The sequence below is a fragment of the Urocitellus parryii genome, chromosome 1 (genome assembly GCF_045843805.1).
Source record: "Urocitellus parryii isolate mUroPar1 chromosome 1, mUroPar1.hap1, whole genome shotgun sequence".
NCBI lineage: Eukaryota > Metazoa > Chordata > Mammalia > Rodentia > Sciuridae > Urocitellus > Urocitellus parryii.
Window position 1 is genome coordinate 142,401,692 of NC_135531.1, and position 9,067 is coordinate 142,410,758.

Below are 9,067 nucleotides of genomic sequence, written 5' to 3' on the forward strand. Positions count from 1 at the left end.
AAGTTGATAAACCTTGTCTTCATTATCTGATGTTCTGACTTCTACTTGATCAAGTCTATTTGTAATATTCTCGTTTGAGTTTTTAATTTGGTTTATAGTTTCCTGCAATTCTAGGATTATTGTTTGATTTTTTTTTAAGATCTCTATCTCCTGGTAGAGCTCGTTCTTTGCCATTTGAATTTGTTTGTTTAATTCATTTTCAAAATATACTTTTATTTCTTGGACTTGCTGTCTCATGTCTTCTCTAATATTCCTTTCCATTTGAGTTAGGTATGCCTTTAGTTCTTTCCCTATCCCTGCTTCTGATGTTTCTATGTCCTCCTGTAGAATTAAATTGTCTTGCATTGTTTGTACTCCTTTTTTCCCTTGTTTTCTCATGTTGTCCACGTTACTTCCCAGCTCTTTTTGATTGTTGTGTTTCTGCTCTCTTCTATAGCTTTGTTTTGGTTCTGTATTACTCTGATGTCTCTCCTTTGTGTTGTTAAACTATGCCTGCTAACATGGATTCCGCTGGGAAGGAATTCCGATGTCCGAGCTCCAGTGACGACACTACTCTGCTATGGCGGGCCCCAGGCTCCTTGCCGGGGTGTCCTAATGGGGGGGGGTGTGACTGGACTATCTCTGTTTGGTTTCAGTTCCCGGTCTCCAGCCGCCCAGTATCACAGGCCGCTGGCGGGTGATCGGTTGCCTGCGGGCGGCGTTCTCCTACCACCCAGTTACGCAGGCAGTGGGTGAACTGTCGCCGGCGGGCCTGCGGTTCCCAGCCGCCCAGTCTTGAGGGCCTTGCCTCTAGTCTCCTGGTTTCTCCTGCTAGTCTTGGTTTCTCCTGCTAGACCAGATTTCCCCTGAGTGATGGTTCTTGGCAGTTCAAACTGTACTCTGGGCCTGCCGTTTGTTGGGTGTGGAGGGTGACTATTGGGAACCCGGGCACTCTATTGTTTTGTTTCTGTTGTGGGGGATGGGACTGTACCGCTTCCTTCCCCCTCTGAAATCTCGTACTCAGCCCGGGGGTCAGTGCTGGCTTGGCTGGCGGGATTCCACCGACTGGCAGCCACTTTTCTCCCTGCTTGCTAATTAATCACTTCTCTGGGGCGCCATGCCTTCTGTAGCCGCGGGGCAGGCCTCGCAAATCAGTCGGCCTGGATCTCGGGGGTCTTGCTGTTGGCTATTGGGATGCCCGGCACTCTATGGCTTTGATTTTTTCTGTTTGCCCCTCCCCCAGTGCTGGCTAGCCAGGTTTCGTTTTGGCTGCTGATGGGAGGAGGGGTTGAAGGTCAGGTGTCTCTAGTTTTCCCCTAGTCTTTATGCAGGCTCACTCTGATACTCCCTCCCCTGGAAAGCCTAGGAGAGATTTTATGCGAATTCCCCGATGTCTGGGGGGTGAGCTGAGTGACACACACCTGTTTTGATGTTGCAATCTGTCGGAGAGTGGCGGTGTATAGTTCAGCTTTCCAAGATGGTGGCTGCTGATTGCCCTATTTTATGTATTTATTTTTATGTGGTGCTGAGGCTTGAACCCAGTGCCTCACACATGCTAGGCAAGCACTCTACCACTGAGTCACAACCGCAGACCTCCGTTTGCTTTTTATTTTATTTTTTATTCTTCCTCCTTTCCCAAGGTTTCTTTGGCTTTGCAAAATTGGCAGCCTCAGGTTATTCTTATAGACTTTATCAACTCTCCCGTTAATCCCAACCCATAATATCAACGTCTACATTTAAACACTTGAGCTCTACCTATATATGCAAATATAGAAAATATATGCACACGTATATACAGATATATGTGTATATATAAGTTTTATATATAAAAAATAGTTAAGGTTTTTATATAAGACCTAGACACACATATACTCATATATGTATGTGATACATGTATTTCTATCCCCAAGAAAACTAAATGATGACTGACTCAATGATGAGCTCAGAAGTCACTGTGTACCCCATTTTTAAAGTAATGGAGCTAGGGTGCAATCACTTGGCACATGGTACCCTTTGGTATACTTCAGTTTGCTTTTTTGACAGCTTCTAAGGAGCAAGAAAATCTCTTCCTACAGATGACACTAATTTGCCCTAGTTACCAGCATAAGAGAAAGCCATTGTCCTTTAACATTACAGGTGCTTGGACTTAAGCACAAGCTTGCTCTCATTGTTCCCTTAACTTGGCTGGGTTTTGGAGAACAGAAAGGGAGCATTCAGGGACATGATGTTACACTGTCCCCCTTTGTTTTAGGGGTGACACAGCATCCCATTCCAGTATCTTCTAAGAGTAATCTAAGATAAAGTTAATTAATAAGCAATAATAAATAGCTCAAAGAATTGAGAGGGCCCAAGAACTTGGCTTTAAAGCTGCATAGCCAGGAGCACAACCCTCCCTCCCCACAACGGGACAGTTCTAGAGAAAATGTCACCCATGATGCTGTGGACTTGATACCAGGATTCTGCCATAGCTGCACAAAAGGACCCCTGCATTGTCTTGCTGGAATGTACTGTCTCCTGGTCTGTGATGACCTCATTCTCTTCTCCTCCCATGTTTGAAACTTGGATAAGTAATTGTTATATATCACCTATGGCTGAACCTTAGCTGTAAGGAGTCTAGAAAGTACCTTTTAGTTTTTTTTTTGTACCGGGGATTGAACTCACAGGTGTTCAACCACTGAGCCAATCCCCAGCCCTTTTTGTATTTTATTTAGAGACAAGGTCTCGTTGAGTTGCTTAGGGCCTTGCTAAGTTGCTGAGGCTGGCTTTGAACTCAAATCCTGCCTCAGCCTCACAAGTTGCGGGGATTACATGCATGCATCACCACTGTGCCTGGCTAGTATTTTAGTTTTATAAGCATGCCAGTATCCTCCAGCCAAGGATATCCTTCTGCATGAATGCAACTGTAGTTGAGCCAGTTTGCTTTATTGCTTTTGTGGTGGGGAGAATATACATCATGAGGAGTTGGGGTTTGGGGTATCTTATTGAGAGGGCATTAGAACCGATGGCCAGATTTGGGCATTGTTTGGGTGATTTGTGGAGAGTCTAAGGAAGCAGGGGTTCATTCTGGATTGAATGCTGTCAAAAATGGGGCAAATCTATTGATTTATTTCAAATTGAAGGGGTTTGTTGAATAAGCTAATTTATCCTATCTACTGCAAGTCACATTACATTTAATGGAGAAGCTCTGGTGTTACACTGAAGTCAGGTACAGTGTGCCCGCTGTCCACAATCATTTAATATTTTCTGAGAGTTCAATCAAAGCAGTAAAGCAAACGAAATAAAGAAAAAAAAATCTTTGAAAGGAAGAAACAAGTTTTTACTTGCATATAATTGTCTACCTAGCAACCCACGAAAACCAACAGAAAAATTATTAGAAGGAGAATTTAGTAGGACAATTAGTTATGAAATCACTGTGTAGAAATTGATGCTTATCTTTTAAAATCAATAATCAGCAAAAAGCACAATTTTAAGAAGGCATTAAAATAAGAGATGAAAGTATCTAGGAATAAACAAACATAAGTGAAGGCCCGTATAAGTAAAACTGTAAAGCCTTATCGGGGAGCTTGAAGGAAAGCTTGACTATATGATAAGGTGTAGGGCACTTGTGGGTGGGATAACTCAGTAATTATGTCATTTCAGGTGTAATAAAAACCTCTATATGTGTGTATGTATGTGTGTGTGTGTGTGTGTGTGTGTTTATTTATTTATTTATTTTTGTACCAGGGATTGAACCCAGGGACACTTAACTACTGAGCCACATCCCTGGCCCTTTTTATTTTTAATTTTGAGACAGGAATGTTTCTGAGGCTGGTCTTGAACTTGTGATCCTCCTACCTCAGCTTCCTGAGTCATTGGGATTACAGGCAGGTATCACTGCTTCTGGTTAGATGGCATATTTTATATATATATATATATATATATATATATATATATATATATATATATATATATATTTTTTTTTTTTTTTTTTTTTTTGGTACCAGGGATTGAACCAGGTGCGCTTTAAACCACTGAGCCACACCCCCATCCCTTTTTGTAGTATATTTTGGGACAGGGTCTCACTGAGTTGCTCCTAAGCAAGTTGCTAAGTTGCTGAGCCTGGCTTTGAACTCATGACCTGCCTGCCTCAGCCTCCTGGGATGCTGGGATTACAGGCGTGCACCATCTAGACAGCATAATTCTAAGGTCATCCCAGAAGGATGAAGAAATTTTGGAAGGTTAAGGAGTGATTTACACAGCTGGAAGGGAAGATTTATTATAAAGTAGCATAATTTGGGGCTATTGAATAACAATAGCCCCAAGACAGGCTTAAGTCAATACAACTGGTATAGGATAAAGGCAGAATTTAAATGTACTCACACTCTGCTGAGGATATAGGAAGCTGCAGAACGCACCACTCCCACCCCAACTACAAGAAAAATGACAAATAGCAAAATCGTTAATTTTGTTGGGCCCATGAGATAGATGAAGTTGTGAGGCAACCATGTCACTTCAAGAGACAAACTCCTCTAAGGACAGAGGAGCTGTGCAAACTCCTAGCCTGGCAGAGCACAAGAAGAGGGGGCACCATGATGCACAGGGGTGAGAGGAAACCAGCTTGAGTGCCCAGCACTGCCCATCCACGCGCAGGTGAGAGTGTGAACCTGGAGGAGCTGAGGCGCACTCAGCTGCAGACTCTTTCCCCAAGATTTCCACAGGGTGCTCCCAAGAACTACAGAGACAGTAGGAGACTGGCTCCCCCCAGCCCACATCCCTGGTGCCAGCAGGTAGGTGGCACTCAAAGCTTGCTCGGAGCACAAAATGCCATGTATTTCCCTGGATTCCTCCCTCATAGGAATCAACATCCTTAAGCCACTGTGGGTAGGTAGCAAATTCACTCTCCCACAGAACTTGAAGAGGTCAGTGGGTATGGAAGAGGCACAAAACCTCACTCCTTGGACAGTTTTCCCTGGACAGTAAACGAAGGCCTCAGGAGACTCGAATGGCAAAGTATTCCAGGGCAGACTGACAAGGATACAAAGCTCAAAAGATGCATGAAAAGCATTTGATAAAAGTGAGCATCCATTTATGGTAAAACTCAGCTAACTAAAGCTTCTCACTCTCAAAAAGGGCACCTACTAAAGACCTATAGCCAGCATTGTGTTTAGCACTGAAAGATTGAATCTAAATTGTGGTACATCCATGCAAGGGAATACTACTCAGCAAGAAAAAAAAATACAGCCAGCATTGTGATTAGCACTGAAAGATTGAATCTAAATCGTGGTACATTCATGCAAGGGAATACTAACTACTCAGCAAGAAAAAGGGTGAACTACTGATGCACCTGGCAACATGCATGAATCTCTGAAGGATCATGCCAGGTCAAAGGAGCCAGACTCAAAGGCTGTCTACTACAGGATCATGTATGTTGATATTTGGGAAAAGGCAAAACTATAGAGCAGGGAGCTGATCAGTGGTTGTCAGGGGAGGGGGGTGGGGCAGAGGAGGGGGACAAGGGATCAACTCCAGAATGATACAAGGGAACTTTTTTTAAAAAAATTTTTATTATTAATTCAAAATATTACATAGTTCTTGACATATTATATTTACAAGGGAACTTTTTGGAATGATGGAAATATCCTATCTATGTATCTTGAATGTGCTGGTGACTGTAAATTGTGTATATTGACCAAAATTCAATACTCTTAAGGGACAAAATTTTCTCTATGTGAATCATATATTAAGAACCTTAACTTTTAAAAATGGTTCAGAAAGAAAGTGTCATTCTGAATAATGCTGAAATTATTGGCAAACCATTTGGAATACAATAACTTTCCATTTCTCTCATGACATAAAAAGATGAATTCTAAATGGATTATAGATATGTATGAAAAAACTATTAAAAAAACTTAGAAGTAAGCAGAAAATATCGGTGATGATTATGTAGGAGATAAAAGCATAAACAAAACAAAGGAGGGAAGAGGTTAATGTGACAGGTTGCCAGAAGGTACAGGGGATGCATCCTTGAGACAGGACCCACTGGAGTCCCCCGCTGCTCTCCCTGCCTCCTTCCGAGTGTGAATGGTAGGTAGTTATGTGGACATTTACCAGTTATTCACCACACTGTGTAGTCCTCTGTGTGTGACCCATATTTTACAATAAAAGGAAGAAAAAAAGAAGCTAGGGGTAGCACATCTGTAATCCCAGCACCTCGGGAGGCTGAGGCAGGAAGATTGCAAGTCTGAGGCCAGGCTGGGCAACTTAGTGAGACTCTACCTCAAAAAGGGTTGGGGGTTTGTGACTCAGTGATAGAGCATCCCTGGGTTCCATCCTTGGACCACACACAAGAAATGCAAGAGGCAAATTTGGGGTCCACTTATAATTTCCTGCATTTTACACACAGGGGTATATAGGCTAGGGAGGCCAAAAATGTCTCCCATTTCTTAGGTCAAGTTTCCATTCCTTATCCATGTCCTTACAGCCAAAGCAGCTGCATGATTTAGCAAAAGTTAACACACTCTGAACTTTTTTTCAGGTGTGCGTGTGTGGTGCCGGGGATTGACCTCTGGGCCTGGCACATGCTAGGCAAGCATTCTACCACCGAGCCACCAAACACCCATCGTTTGAATTTTTTTTGTTTTGAGACAGGGTCTCACTAAGTCGTCCAGGTTGACTTCATACTTGCGATCCTCCTGCCTCAGCCTCCTGAGTAGTTGGAATTGAAGGTGTGTACCTCCACTCCTGGCTGACTGAACTTCTAAAAATTAAGGTCAGTTTGAAAGAACCTGGGTTGCAGATATGAGATATTTAATAAAAAAGAATAAATATTTATGAAATCTATTGACCTGGGACAGAGAAAGCCATTTTATAAAGCAAAGGCAGAAACCATGAAGAGAAAGATGGGTATTTTGAGAGTGTTACAAGCCATATGTGGGTGATCGGATTATTATGTTTTTCTGATTTTTGATATTTTCTAGGTGGAATGTATATCATCTAGGTGACTGGAAAAAAAAACACCAGTGAAATTAAAAATAAGTCTCATTTTGAGAACAGTGAACTGGAGCATCACGGAGGAAGGCAGCTAACCCAGGAGAAGTGAGGGCTTCGGGCTGCTCTCAACGCTGAGTTTTCACATGAAACCTTATGGGTTTTAAAGGTGGAGAGCAATTGATTAAAGGACCTTGAGTGGATGTTGGTGAGAATATGGCCACATTAGGATGTTGAAAGAGGATGGGGCTTTGACACCTGCCAGCCTTGGACGTGCAGGTTGTAACCTGAACAAAACTGTTTTCCGACCCTGCCTTGATCATCACAGATGTTAAGGTCCAAAGAAGGCCCAGCACCAGGTGGAGGACAGATGGAGAGCACAGCAGGAAGCCTGGGCCCAGTCAGAGAGGCGAGGGGAGCCCCTCCACCTTCCACCCAGTGACTTGTGACTTACGCGGGAGGATAGGAGACAGCGGACTTGGTGGCATTCCTGCTGGTGGCTCCCGGCACTGCATCCTGCAGCTGGGTGCTCCTCTGTGTCTGAGTTCCCTGTTCTGAGAATCTGTTGGTGTGAAGCGAGAGTGTCCAGCGATGATCGTCCCCTGGTTAAGCTGTGTTAACTGTGTTCATGGGACAGAGAAAACCTGTGACTGAATGAAATGTACAGAGGTCTGTACCCCGAAAACCCTGGCCTAGTTTTACTCCCCTCTCTGCTCTCTAAATATTTCACTGCACCGTTTCTGTCACTCCAGGGGCCTTCGGGACAGTGGTTACTCCTCACCGTGGCACATAAAGACCTGCTTTTCCTTCTACAGAGCAGCGCCCTCATTACCACATACTCCAGTGTACAAACCAGCTGAGTTCTCTGACACTAGACACGCTATTTCATGGTTCTGGGCGTGTATAGTCTGGTCAATGTTATCAGCTGTCTACTGTGTGCCAGGCGCTGTGCTAAACGTATGACCCCTCCTCAGAGCATCCTGTTGAAGTCTTGGTTGTTGTCTCCATACATGAGAGGACTGAGGTTCAAAGAAATGAAATAATTCGCCTAGGCTCACACAGCAAAGTGACAGAGTTGGGATGGGAATACAGGTTTAACTCCAAAGCCTGACTTTTTCTTGTTAAAATATAGAAAAAATGTATCACATAGCCCTTTTAAAGTGTATCATTCTGCAACATTAAATACGTTCACTTTGTTAGGCAGCTATCACTACTATCCATCTTCAGAATTTAACTTTTCCCATCTAAGACTCTGTATCCATCAAACACTAATTCCCCATTTCCCTCCCTGTTGTCCCTGGAACTACCCCCCTAATCTTGTCTATGGATTTGACTGCTCTGGTTAGCTTGTGTAAGTGTAGTCAACCGAATTTGTCCTTTTGTGACTGGCATATTTTATTGAGCTACTAGTATTTTTATCTTTGATCACTACCCAGGCCGGCAGCTGGCAGGTGTCTTTACTGTAAAGTTATTCTTTATTCTCCTTGTAAAAATAAATATCTTTGAGTCAGTACATCTCTCTTTCCTCACCAACCCTTCACTCACTAAATTCTCAGCATCCACTGATGTTTCTTTACTGAATTAACTACTATTATAGTTGCTGAATGGCGACTTTTTAGTGTAGTGTTATTGACATTTATTTTGCATCTAGTAGTTGTATTTGTACTATAAAGTACTTTCTCTTTCCATTTATTTTTAACAGCATGGATTTATGAGTGCATATTGTATTCAATAGTTTTTTCGGGGCAGGGGATTGATCTCAGGGGCACTCAACCACTGAGCCACATCTCCAGCCCTATTTTGTATTTTATTTAGAGTCTCACTGAATTGCTTGGCACCTTACTAAGTTGCTTTGAACTCGCGATCCTCCTGTCTCAGCTTCTGGAGCTGCTGGGATTACAGGCATGGGCCACCATGCCCAGCTATTCAATAGGTTTTAACATGCTACTGTCAGTATTTTAATGATCAGAATTTTCCAGTTTGCCCAGTAGGAGTCACTTCAAAGTGGTTTCTGGTTTTTATTTTTTATTTTTATTTTTTTTTGGAGTACCAGGAATGGAACCCAGGTCACTTCCCACTGAGCTACATCTCCACTTCTTTTTATTTTATATTTTCAAATAGG